Source organism: Phalacrocorax aristotelis, chromosome 22 (genome assembly GCF_949628215.1).
Source record: "Phalacrocorax aristotelis chromosome 22, bGulAri2.1, whole genome shotgun sequence".
NCBI lineage: Eukaryota > Metazoa > Chordata > Aves > Suliformes > Phalacrocoracidae > Phalacrocorax > Phalacrocorax aristotelis.
The window spans coordinates 130,077-143,477 of NC_134297.1; the positions used below are offsets into that span (position 1 = coordinate 130,077).

Genomic DNA, 13,401 nt, shown 5'->3' on the forward strand with positions numbered 1-13,401 from the left:
GAAGCCTCCTCCGCATCTCGAGCTGAAATTCCCCAGCTTCTCCCACGCAGGGGGTGCAAAGAGGCAAGGCCTTCCCCACAGACCTAGCCCCAAGGGCTACGTTGCCCTTACACACCCCACCGAGCTCCTCCAGAGACACTATGGTGTAACCCTGACCCAGACCTCCAACCACCCCACGAGAAACGGGCAGAAAGAGCCACAAATCGCCCCGTCTCATGAACTGCAGCCCTCCGTGGGAGGGGGGGAGGAGGGCAGCAAGACCCCTCTTTAGCAGCAGATGTACCCACAGACAGGGAAGAGGGACCAAGCAGCAACCTGTCCTGGGGGCTGACCCCCGAGAGCTCCTCTCCTCCCCCAGGACAGAAGTCTCGTTACCTTACGACACAGAGTGGGCTACCGTCACTCCCCCTGCCCTCGTGCCTGAGGCTCACAGGAGGCTTTGGGGTTGGCAGCGGTCTCCGTGGCCAGAGCCCAGGTGCCCAGACTCAGCCGACGAAGCTCCGCAGCAGTTCTGTTTGCATTCGGTACGGTAACTGGGGCTGTCAAGCGCTCCCAGCTCAGCCCTTGGCCCTCCACGCCCAACTCTAGGTACACCATTATTTAAAAACCAGAACGTATCAAAAATAAAAGTTGTTGCATCAACAAAGACCGGGGTACAAAGGAGGGGGGAAGAGTGCAAAGGCTACCTAGTGGGAGAAGAGGCGATAACAGACCTCTCGGAAGCCGGGTAACTGTTTAGGCTATGATATAAGCAAATTAGCTGCTGGGTTTGCGGTAGAACTAATTGGTGATGCTCGTACGGTACCTATTAGGTTTCAAAGTTCTCGGCCGTCTGGATAACCGAGCTGATTCGCAAGTCTCTGAGCTAGCACGAGACACGCCGGGATCTACATCTCTGAAGACCGACAGCCAGAACGTTTCCTGTACGCAGTCTTGGCATGCCAGCCAAATGCCTCTTCCTCTCCCTCATCCCACGGATTCTAGAGAGGAAATGTGCGACAGAGCAGGGGTGCTGAGGCAGCCCTGTAATGCCCGGGGTCAGCCGACAGGGAAGCAAGCGTGGCAGAAAGCTGCAGGGAAGCATCACTGCCACCCAAAGATGGGCAATTCAGAGCTGGCCAGCAGAGAGGGACAAGGGTGTCCAGCTCCTCTGGCCGGCGACCGGGTACTCGTTGTCCTCTCGGGCACAGGGACGTCACGCTCTGGCCCGGAGCCTGCACCCCGGCAGCGTGAGCACACCGGCGAGGCATGCCTGTGCCCTCCAAGCCTGCGCCTCTACAACAACAGGAACCAGAAGCCACAGCAGACCACGAGCAGCTCGTTGGCCTGCGATCACGTTACAGGACAGGAAGGAAGAAGGCACTTTGATCAGGCTGGAATCGCTTTAAACAGCTTCCACACCGATACCTCAGCCCCTGGAATTAGCACCCCAACACCCCAAACGTCCCATTCCCAAAGACACATCCTGCTCTGGCACGCGCGCCGGGGCCGGAGCAACACAGCCGCTGGCGGCCACGCCAGGGCTGGACGAGGGCTGCTCCCAAAGCAAGGTCACGGCAGCAATCAGCCTGGAAGGCGGCGGAGAGCCTCCCTATGCCTTGTCAAAGGAAATCAAGGCTCAGCGTGGCCCTGTCTCTCCGTGTACGTCTTCACCACAGGCGTGTGCTAGCTGTCCTCAAAACAGCAGCAACCGGCGGGTTTGGAGGCAGCTGGCAGAGGGAGGCTGGCGCTCCCCTGCAGCTCCCCTCTGCGTACTCAAGGGTGGCAGGAGCTCCCCCACCTGCCCACGGGACCTCCTGCTCCACACACGCCCTGTGGCTGGCAGGCAGGGGGTTAACGATGCCCAGGGAGCTGCAGGCAGCCTCCTCCTTGCCCTCTCAGGAACAAAGGGGCCACTGTGGGAGGCCAGGCAAGTGTGGGCAGATCCCTGGGACTGGCAGTTACCCACTGGGTGGGTCGTTACTGCCACGCACTCTCCTCCTCCACTCAGGTAGGAGGAGAGCGGCGGCTGCCGGCCCTTCCCATGGGCCCTGGAAGGAAACAGGGCCAGCCGAGCCGCAGGAACACCATGCCAGCGTGCCCGGTGGCCCTGCAGAGCAACCTCGCTCCTACCAATTTGTCTGGGTACAAAATGCAGTCAGACAGCCACAAGCACAAGGCTGCCAGCCGACACCAGCATGCAGCAGACCAGACTGTGAGCTGGCTGCTGAGCGCTGCCACTACCGCACCTGGGTCTCCAGCAGGATCAGCTGCCCTCTCAGGGTGTGCTACAGCGGGACCGGAGAAAGAGGAACCAGGTTTTTCCCACCCCAAAGTCACATTTCAGTGGCGGGTGCAAGTGCTGGCCTGGGACTGGGAAACCTGAGAACTCCTCAACTTGACACACACGTGAGCAACTGCGTATGGGGGGGGTATGACAGTGACTGCTTTCCAAGCCTCCACAGTCTGAAACTGGGATGAATAAGCAAGGGAGCAAGCAGCTCCAACATCCTCCCACACTCCTACAGATTTGCATCTCCCGGCCCCAGCACGTCAGTGCAAAGAGAACTCGGGATGCTCCGAATTCACACCCCCGAGACACAGAGCTGATCCCCGACACAGCGGCAGCACTGCCGCTGGCAAGTCCTACGCAGAGGCAAGGCTGGCACTCTGTCACGCTCCCAGACTCTCCAGCAGAGCCTCACGCCCCCATAGGCATCGGACCGGGGTACACAACCACAAGCTCAGCTCACTGAAGTGTACACTGAGCATCTGCGTGGAGCTCTTGGCCAGGAACCCGACTCTGGACTAGCAGCCCACCTTACAGCCGCTGCATGATGCCTCCAACATCAGAAGCAGCTCCGGCTGGTCCGCAGGAGCGTCGCAGTGCAAAGAGGAGCGGAAAACAGCCCCGTTCCGCTCGGCACTGCCTCCCCAGGACGCCTCATGCTGGGCAGAAGCCTGCAGGCAATGCTGCAGAGCACAGCTCCAAACAGCTGGGTTGGTCCAAGTCCCGACAGGGGGAAGCTGCAGCTCGGGTGCACGCCGTGTGCGCTGTGCACAGCCACTGCAGCTCGAGCCCCGTAGGACTGACTGCCTGTCTGTGTGGGAGGTGTGTCCTTTTCCACTCAACACTGCAGCTTCTTCCCCCATCTCTCAACTAGACTCAGTCTTCCCGTTTTCAGGAGCACAAACGGAGGCCAGCACAATTCTCTGACCTGGCAGCACCAGCTCCGCCAGCAGTCCCCATTCGGTTTCTTTTCTATCCCGTCTCCCAGCGTCCCACACTAGCTCGGCAACGCCACTGCTCCCTAATTTTCCCAGAGCCAGGCTGACAAGCAGCCTGAGCGTGCTCCCGCAGCTCCCCAGGTCTGCACCCTGGCTCGTGCTTTCAGAGCCGGAGCCTTCTCCCCTGCAACTCCCAGGTAACTGTTCTGTCATTTCTTTACATTTCCCACCTGAGGGCATCGCTTTCTTCCTTGCCCCCAGATCGCTCTCGCCTGCTGCTGTTACTCAGCTCCACCAAGCCCACTTGAAGACACGCCGTACAAGCTCAATACAACGCTACTTCAGGTCCCAAACAGGAGGCTGGCTGCTCTCAAAGAAAGGGCTACAAGTAGATCTGTCAGCGTAAACGCGCTGTGCTCCCCACTTTGCAGCCGGTGCTGTTCAACAAACCAGCACAGCCTGCAGATGGATTTTGCTCTTCCCTAAATATTCAAGCAAGAGGGCCCAAGACGAGGGCAGGTAAAAACATATGACAGACCTGACAGGGCAGGGTTTAATCTGTGTATCTTTATGAGACAGCATGCCTCAAATAAAACACAATCTCTCCTTCCAACAAGGAAAAGGAAGAAACTGGGTAACCTCTGGCAAAAGAGATTTGTCCTGATTTTTTTTCTTTTCTTTTTTTTTTTTTTTTTTTTTAAGAGGGACAAAACAATCTTTGTCCTCATTTTGCTGGGCACGCAAGCACAGGGCAGCCTCCGTACCCGCCGCCCCAGCTCGGACAGCGAGTAATAAGCACGACCGGCCCAGCTTCACCCAGGCTTATAGAAACTAGGCTGTACAGTCTAGGGAAAGCTGCATCCCTGTGCTCAAGAGAGAGGTAGAGCATAGATGGGATTTCCAGACTACACCGATAATCGGCTCACAGAAACCAGATCGGACAGCACACCCTCAGAGGTCACCGCTCGGCTCCACGACGTTCACTTCAGACGCTGTTCCTTTAAACGTGGCTCCAGAGACCACACAAGGGTTAAATCTGCCTATAAATATCTGTTCTCAGCAGGGCTGCTGCTCTGAACCCTCCAGCCATCTGTTCTAGCTTTCCCCCATCTAAGACTCTAACATCTGAAACACGCTCACAATTCTTAGGAGTGCTCCCAAAAATAGACCAGCGCTGTGGCTTAGCTCTGTCGCCTGTGTCTGTGAGCGCAGGAGCATGTATGCGTGCGCCTGTGCCGGCACAAGCCTGGAGCTGTGCGGATACGAACACGTCTGCCTCTGTGAGGGCGAGCAGGCCCGCACCAGCATGGCTCTATTTGCATCCATGTTGGCGTGGGTGTGCCTGCTTAACCGCAGATCCATGCGAATCCGCACGAGCATGTTCACGCCGGTACAAACCTGCATCTGTACGCGTGTGCGCGTTTGTACCAGCGCGGGGGCGTGAGAGAATGTGGCAGCCTCTCTACCAGTGGATGCGACGGCAGTCCTGCCGTGCCCTCTTCCCCGGCGGGACGGCAGCGCGGCGGGATGCGGCCAGGCACCTCTCCCGCCGCAGCCCGGCCCTGCCTGGCCTCAGCACGAACCAGGTTGTCCTGCAAGGTGCCGCTGTCCCCAGGCCTCGGCGCTGCAACCCAGACAGCGAGTCTACCCTACAGCACAGCAGGGAAGGGAGGACGCTGGTTCTCTCGTTCAACGCTTGGCTCAGCAAATTCAGCAACCCCACCTCCGGGCACCAGAACCTCGCTGCGAAAGCAAGTAAAGCCTGATCTGCGCGAGGCCGGAGACACGCCACCCTGCTCGCATCCAGCCGGGGCTTGCAGGATTTCCTCAAGCGCTCCAGAGAGCCGGGGCAAGGCACCTACTGCAGACACAACACCTTTCTCTTGGAGCAGAGCGGGCTCCAAGTGTCTCATAGCCCTTTCCAGCTATCAAAGACATCAGTAGGTTCACCCTTCCGACTGCTGCGCCCACTAGCCTCGCTCCGCACGGGCAAATCCAGGAGACAACGATCATCTTCACGCTCACAAGGCAAAATGGGAAACAAGCTGTCAGCTCCCAAATCCAGACATCTTGTCCAGGGGCAGATCGTCCTCCTGAGCATCCTCAGGGCACAGCACTGTCCACCTGCTCTGCGCCCAGCACAGCTCGCACTGAAACACCCATCATTCAGCAGGGACCATCGCAGAGCAGCTCAGCCCTGGCTGCTGGCCCTGCTGACACCGCATCACAGGGCGATGTGCACGCAGAGCCACAGGGAGGGGACAAGTGGTGTCCATCCTCCACGCAGTGCCGACAGCCCGAGGACCAGACAGCAGCTAGGTTTGCATCTCTAACTAGTTCCACTGGAGGGATTTTTCCCTTCCAGACCGAGTAAAACTATAGACAAAGCCTTGAACGCAGAAGTGCCTGGCTGCTGTATGGGACGGGGCTGTCTCAGGGCGCTCCTTTTCTGCCCGTCGCTAGCCCCCACGGCGGCATGGTGGGGAACGCCTGCCACAGCGCGGCACACGCAGAGCTGAGCCTCCCCGACCAACACTCACACACACGCACGCACAGCCCACCGGTGAGGAACGCTGCGGGGGCCTCTCTCGAGCCTGTGCCGGCACGCGTGGGCTGGTGGAAGGGACCAAGGCCACCATACCAGGGTGCTGCACTACTGAAGTCTCATTCGGCTTTTCCTGGGGTGCACTCAGAAGGGGACCTGACAGGTAGGAAGGGCAGAGGGCAGAAAGCACGTACCACCACGGTTTTGCTCGGGGCTTGCCAGGTGGCCCCGTCTCTTTCACCCCTCTGACGTACTCGAGAGAGCCGGCTAGATCCAAGAACTATAAGCAAGACTTTCCAAGAAGCCCAAAATGCAGGTCCACCTTCAACTCAGGTGACCGCGTAACTGGGGAGAGCTTGACGTTCCAGCTCTTCGTTTCAGCCTTTGACAGGGGGATGTGCTGGGAAACAGCCTCAGCAGACTGAGTCAACACAGCTCTATTTCTGACAGAGGGAAAAAAACCCCATTGATCCAGGTATTGATTTGATGCAGGACTTTGTGTTTGTTTAAAAGTTTGCCCATGGGCGAGACCTTGTTACAAGCGTCTTTCCTGGTGATGAGGTTAGAAACAGACCGTGCCGAACTCTGGTCACCTGCCTAGGGAGCAGATGGAAGCAGGTGTGGAAGTTAAGTAGTCCCTCGGGGATGCTTCCCTCCCCCACTCCCCCAACATTAAAAACCAGGTTGCTGGGTGGAGGAACACCACAAACAGCTGTAAGGCAGCACCGGCATTTCGAGGACCACGGCGCAGCTAGGGTGTAAATGGGGGGCTGGCAGTTTGTCAGAGGTTTCAGATCGTGAGGCCAAAAGGACTTAAACAGCAGGTCCATTTCAGGATTATTTCCTGCCCTGCCTTTCTCTCAGAAAGAGCAAGGGGATTTTTGAGATCCCCACAGGTTTGCAATCCAACGAGGCAAGGGCCTGAGAAGCAGAGAACAACACTGACCGGGACAATGTGGAACTGACAACTCTCGTTTCCTTCCTTCCAGCAAAAGCAAAAGCACACAGATAGTGGGTACCTGCTTGGTCCTGGTACTTAACATAGACAACTTCCAAAAGCACTGCACGCATCAGCCCCTGTGCCAGCTCAGGCCCCCAGCGGGCTCCACGTTTGGTGGAAAATAACGGTCTCCACTGCAGGACCCGGCCATGGGTGCCAGCAATCTGCAGGTCACTCCGAGTTACTATATTCCATTCCAAACCGTTCCTGCTCTTCTTCTGGCCCACATATTTGCCAAGCGAATGCCTGCAAGTAAGCTTAAGGAAAAAGCGTGGCTACATCAGGTGCAGTTACTCCATCAGAGAGATACTCGGGTCTTGCTTCAGAGCTCTCCTCTTCCCACACGTCCTCAAACCCTATGGGCACAAGCTCTTAAGAGTTGGGCCAGGGAATTGAGGACAGGCTGAGGACTAGGCACACCTGAATGCAGGAGGTGCATCGCCGGCAGCTACCTCCTGATCCCAAAGCTCCTTCCCCTAGCGCCCAGCAAACGTGCGGCATCCGTTGCCCTCTACTCGCATCCAGCCCCAGCGATCTCTGCCAACAAGCACCAGATCCCAGCAGCGCCGCTCACTTTTCCTAACCGCTTCTGTCCTGCTATCCCAGTCCCGCATGAACCGCAGACGTACGCACACTGCAGTCTTTTCGTAGCCACCTCCAGCTGTATAGCATAGGCAGGGCCTCTGACCATCGGGGAAGAGCTTGGGCACAACTACGCGTGCAGAGAGACATCTTCCAGGGACTAAGATAGCTATTGCTCCCCTCACCTCTGCATTCCCCACGTGACACATGGCAGAGAGGCTCAGCCTTACCGGGAGCTCGCAGGCACCTTTCCCCATTGTATTCTCGAGCCTCCTTGTGCACCTTTAAGTTCCTTTCATTTCAATGGAGCAAAGTATTCTGGAGGATTTATTTTACCATTTACATTTCTCAGCCCATCACATCCCTTCCTGCTAAACGAAAAAAAAAAAACCCAGTAAATCAACTTCTCCCCTTCCCTGTCTTTGCTGCCTTGGAAGTCTGTCTTGCAATTGAGCGGTGATATATGACGGAGGAAGCAGCAAACTAGTTCAGACCAGTGTGGGTATCCTCAGATACCCGCACGGCTCACAGCAGCCAACCGGCTGCTTGCTTTCATGCAGCCGTCTTGCTGAAGTACACAGAAGCGAGAGTCAGGCTGAAGCATTTGCTGCCATTTATGCATTTGAAATAGCAAAAAAACAACACACAAATTAAGAAAATCTGTCTCAGACCAACTAGCCAATTTGCACCTGAAAACTCCTCTTGCCCTGAGGAGCCGCCTTTGTTTGCTCAAGGAAGTTTTGCTCCTGCGAGGTGCCACACGCTCAGGCGCCCAGTGACCCCCCGGCGGTTGGACACACAGTGAGATCCCACGATCCGTCGCGCAATTCAGGCTGGGATGCGGGCTCGCCACAAGCAACGAGCCGAGCCGGCAGCACTCGGATCGTACCTGCGTCACCCCCTGTGCCGTGTCCCCCCCGCCCTGGGAACAGGTCACACGGCTGCCCACAGATGGGCTACAGAAGCTGGATGCACATGGAGTAAAGATGTTGATGGCCAAAGCACAGGCCACAGGGCAGGAAACCACCCCCCGTGCATGCACCCCATTGCTGCCCAAGCCCAGCTACAGCTGGCTGCAGGGACGCGCACGGTGGGAGCACAAGGTGGGACAGTGACCGGTGGCCTCCCTGAAAGCCTAGGGGATAGCTGAGCTCTGAGGTCGGGGTGCTGCTCCCTGGGAATTAACAGACCAAAGCAGAGGCCCAGGAGCGCTGCCAGTGGCAAGCAGGGGTCTCTCGGAGCTTTTGCGTCCCCATCCGAGTCCCAGCGCTCCGGTGCACCCGTTTCACCCTAGCTCTTGGTGCAGCAGGCAGGGAGCGAGCCGTTCAGTCCCCCGCTGTGGGGGGTGATATTAGTGCTTACCAGTGACGACTTCCAGCGCAGTGGAAGCAGGCAGCTCCTGTACCACCCTACCGCACCAGCGCCCACAGGAGATGCCCATGTCCCTCTGGCCAGAACACACGTGTCGTGCGCAGCCTGACAGCATGAGGCGCCTGACACCCAGCCAGCTGCCCACGCAGCCTGCTGCCGGAGAGGCCGGACACGCCTGCTCCGCCCTCAGCAACACAGTGTCTGGCGGCCCCTCTACGAGATGTTGGGCTGTTCACGCAGGAGGGCTGCTGGCTCCCATCTTCCCAGTGGAAAAGCCGACTCCAGGGTGCATTTCAGCCAGCCACCCCTGCGCCAAGGCAGCCACGAGCCCTTGTAAATGCTCAGGAACAAAGCTTCGCCTCTCGCCTCCTCCTGCCCCCTGAAAGCCAGCCCGCAGCCCGCACGGCTCCTAGGTGCCAGCGGCCGAGGGAGACTTGCTCCTCAGCTCCCATCCTCCCAGGCCTGGCCTGCACAGCCTTAGGCACGACACTTCACCTCTCCATCTAATTGCCCGTACAAGAGCGGACGCTGCCATCAGCCTGCGAAGGCCTGGCCGCAGCGAGCAGCCCTCCCTCCTCCCAGGCAGCATCACTGCAGGCAGAAGCAAGGCGGCAAAACCAGGCTGCCATCCTGCACCTTCTCCCCCTAGACCGATTCTGAAAATAAAAACCAGCTTCCACTCGTCCTGGCCCTGAGAGAGAAGGAGGCAGAAAGAGGTTTGTTGTCAATACATGAAACTGTCGCTAAGTGAAGGAGGAAAAAAATCCGGGGGGGAGGGGGGGGACGAGGGAGGGGACAGAACCGCATTTTTACTTCTGGTGGCCAGCCAGCTGACTGACTCAGCCAGTTTGGTCGCCTGCCATATAGATTTAAAAACAAAACCAAGCTCTCGGAGAGGGGAGAGAAGGGGATTCGGATGAACGTGCTTTTTTGTTGCGTGTCGAGCAGACCCTAGACCGGCCTAAGACGCGTTTAGGAAAATGGCTTCCCTGCCACATTGTGCCCAAGGGCTCGGCACAGAGCAAGGCGCAGCACAGGTCTGCCGCTGCCGTGCTGCTGCCAGCGCCATGCGCGGCGCGAGGCTCCCGCCGCAGCACCGCTCCTGGCAAATCCGGGTCTGGAGAGGAGCACGGTGAAAGCCCAAGGCACCAGAGCTGGTTCCCGCCAGCCACCTTGAGGGCTAGGCACAGCGGTCTTGGTCCCCAGGCAGAGTGCCTCTACCGCCAGGCAGCACGGCCAAGGCCAAGGTGACCTGCTACGTCTGAGGTGTCCTGCATCTGCTGGGAAGAGAGCTGTGCACTATGCTGCGGGCAGCTCCCCACCTTCGCCTGCTCCCTGCCGGAGGAATGTGCATGGGAGGTGGGAGGAGCGGGGAAGAGGTTGTTTTGAAATACCAGCTCCCGTTTTATTTATCTGGATCCCACAGTGACCATGGCACGGTAGCCACTCGCAACGAGCGCTTTCTGTTCCCAAAGCGCTGGACAAACCCGGACACGCACTCCCCACGCCCCTTGCAGCAACGCAACAGGCTGGCACGATCGGCATGGCACCAGACACGCAGAGCTCACTGCCCCACACCGACTCGGTGCTTCCACACCGCCGGACAGCCATAAAACAATCGTACGTGAATGAGCAGTACCTGGCACGCTGCAGCTGCGGCAGGCATTACAAACACAAGCTGGTGAAGCCTTGTGAGCCTCCCACGCAGTGATCTCCCATAGAAACTGGCCAGCCTCCCTGGAGATTAATCTCTCGCTCACTGCGGGGAGCGCTGACAGAATAAGTTACCTAAGGAGCTGACGACAGGTAAGAGCAAACCCTGTGGCTCTTATTCCCGTTTCAAGACAGCAGAACAGAGGCACAGAAAAACCAAGGCCTTGCCCAAAGCTGCCCCCGCCATCGGCAAAGCCCAGAAGAAAACCTTTGCCTTTTGGCTCCCGGTCCCCAGCACGGACATTAAGACAATACTGAAGCGTGGTCTGCCAGCTACCCTGGACGAGGTATCACCTCCAGCAGCGCCCCACCAGCCTCGTAAGGGCTCAGAAGAGAGGTGCGGATGTGCACCGCCGTGGGCACGGGGAGCAGGTGCGGGACCCCCCGAGGACTGCTGCAGAGAGGCACCCGGGCAGCCTGCTGCTGCCGGCTGGTTCACGCGGGAAGCAGGCGGACAGACACAAGGACAGCCGCCAAGCCAGACAGGACCCGCCGCTGCAGGGCGAGGGGCACCGCTCACAGACGGGCGGCTCAAGCTCTCCCCAGCCTTCAGCCTGGCGGGAACAGGCTGGCCTCACCTTCGGAGATGTTTCTGATTTGAGCAGAAGGAGCAAGACACGGGGCTGGGGGCAGGGGAGGGGAGCGACGGGTAGAGGTTTGCAGCGGAGCTAAAAGGGGAGATTTAGTAACTGTCGGAAAAAATGGCTGCTTTATTGCAGGCAGCTTGTAAACCCTGGAGCCTGAAGGTCTGGGAGTAATTTCTCCCTCCCACGTGCTGGGCTCAGTTTGTACTGCGGGTCAGAGGTCAGTGCTTTTCCAAAGCATTCTGGGAAAGACGCCAACTGGAGCAAGCTGCTAAACACCGCTCCTGCGGCAGGGCCCAAGCTGCTGAGAGCAGCGGACTGGAGCGCACCGTTAACCCTTCGCAGGGCAATTCCTCCCCGCCGTCCCTCCTGGCTCCAGCCCTCGAGAAGTGCAGGAAGCGCAGGGTGGGGAGGGTGCCTGCTGCGGACCCGCCAGAACGGCCTTCCCCAGAGGCCGCCCTGCACGGCGCGGGGCTGGGGAGGCAGCTGGCCTCCCCGGAGCGCCAGCTGATGCCTTGGCATCGACCGGGGCCCCGACTCGGCCACCCGCGTGCAAGCTCAGCCCGCGTCCTGGCTCGCCAGCCACCGAGTCGTGCCGGCGGGCTAGGTCCAGGAGTCAGACTCCTCGCAGGGGAAAACAAGAGCCCAGTGGAGCGAGAGCCGAGCACCTGCGACAAAGCCTTGCATTAGGCTCGGCATAGAGGGAAAGGCAGCTCACAGGAACGTGCCCAGCACCCCTGTAGAAGGGAGAAGAGCCAAGTACCGGTCTCCTCGAGCCCAGCACCAGTCCCTGCAGCCCACACGCCTGTCCCTGCCGTGCCACTGTCCTCCGAGAAGCCTGTAGGCACAAAGTCACAACCAGGGGCACTCACGGGAGACAAAGCTCCCGTTGGCAGGGTCCAGCCAGACTCCTGGCACCCCTTCTCTGCTCAGAGAAGGGATGCCCTCCCTCCCCAGCAACCTCCTGGGCCCTGGCGCTTCTTCTGCCTCCACTCATCAGTGCTTTCTTCCCAGGGTAATGTCATGCCCCGCTGTCTTCCACCTCTCCCCCACTGATCTCCTGGTGGAGGCAGCGACCGGCCTCCACGTGGCACCTTCTGCTTCTCCTCATCATTGGGTAAACACCCGGACCTACCAGTCTTGCCTCCAGCTGCTGGTGGTGCTCTCATTCCCTCAGGGGGGCTTTCAAGGCTGCCTGCCAGGGCTCCCTTATCTCCTCAGCCACCTCCTCCTGGGCTCTGGGACAGGGTCTGGCTGGTCGGGGGAGGCATGGCTTTGCTGTCTCACCCCTGTGATGCAGCGGCTCTGGATCACCTGTGCAGGCGAGAGCATGGCTTCCTGCAGCATTTCAGCTTCCTCTCCCAGGGATGTGTGCGAGCGTTTCTGGCCTGCAGCCCAGCCCCGCTGCCCCCACCCCACCGAGTATCCGCCAGCACACAAAGAGGAAGGGAGCTCAGTTCTGTTTCTCAGCGGCATCTCTCATCTTCCTCTCAGACGCATGCCCCATCTTTCCCTCGCTTCATCTCCTTCGTGCTCAGCGCCGCACCGACGAGGAGGAGGGGCCTGCGGTTACTGCCCAGGCAAACAGGAGACCCAAGCACTCGACTCGGGTCTGGCTGCCGGATCTGCTCTAGGCTCTTCCCCTCCACGCAGCAGCACCGGTCCCAGTTGCCACAGACTGGTGCCCGACATCATGCCGATGGGTGCGCCGGGGCCCTTCGCTGGTGACACGGCAGAGCCTCAGCCCTGCTCGCCATGCAGCCCCCGGCCTCTGCTCGCCGCCAGCCAGACACCCTGCCCCAGCCTGGTCCCACAGCTCCCATCTCTATGCCACGTCCTTCACAGGCACTCAGATAATTTCACCAGCTCCTCCAGTGGCAGTCACCCAGCTCTCCTGCTACTGCTTCTTTGACGCCTGGCACGGGCATGGGGCACAGCCTTACTTACCCAAACAGGGGGGCCAGAACCTACTGTCAACTAATCGTGTGCTGAGCGACGCTCCCTCCGCAACACCGCTTCCTCCAAGCTGGCACGGGGGAGCTGGCTGTGCCTCTGCACCCCTCTACCACAAAGACGGTCACAGCAAAGAAGACGATCCCTCTCCCTCCAAACACAGACTTGTGCCTTCTTGTCTAAACCCCTTTGAATCATGCTCGCATCTTTCTGATCCAGGTACAAAACGGCAAATTTCCCCACCGGCTTCGTTTATTCCATCTTTCCAAGCTCCTGTTTTCATGTCCCACCTGCAATCCCTCCAGCTCCTTCTTCCAAACCTGCCTTTACAGTCAGAGCTGCTGAATCCTCTTTCATCCTCTACCATATCTTCTGACTAATCCACATACCTCAGCCCTCCTTCTGGGCTTTCCCCGAGATCACAGCCCGGCGTTGCCTTCATGCTC

At 58.9% G+C, this 13,401-nt stretch overlaps 1 protein-coding gene across 6 annotated transcripts in view; it reads right to left on the reverse strand.

Annotated features, from left to right (window-relative positions):
- The window catches only part of BCL9L (BCL9 like), an 80,226-nt gene that overhangs the window by 26,913 nt on the left and 39,912 nt on the right, over positions 1-13,401 (reverse strand). The window contains exon 1 of one of the 6 annotated variants that reach the window (XM_075116171.1): positions 12,138-12,286. The exons of the other annotated variants lie outside the window; for them this stretch is intronic. The gene's annotated coding sequence lies outside the window, so the exon portion shown is untranslated. Of the gene's footprint in view, positions 1-12,137; positions 12,287-13,401 lie in introns of those variants that run through there. 6 annotated transcript variants of the gene reach the window in all.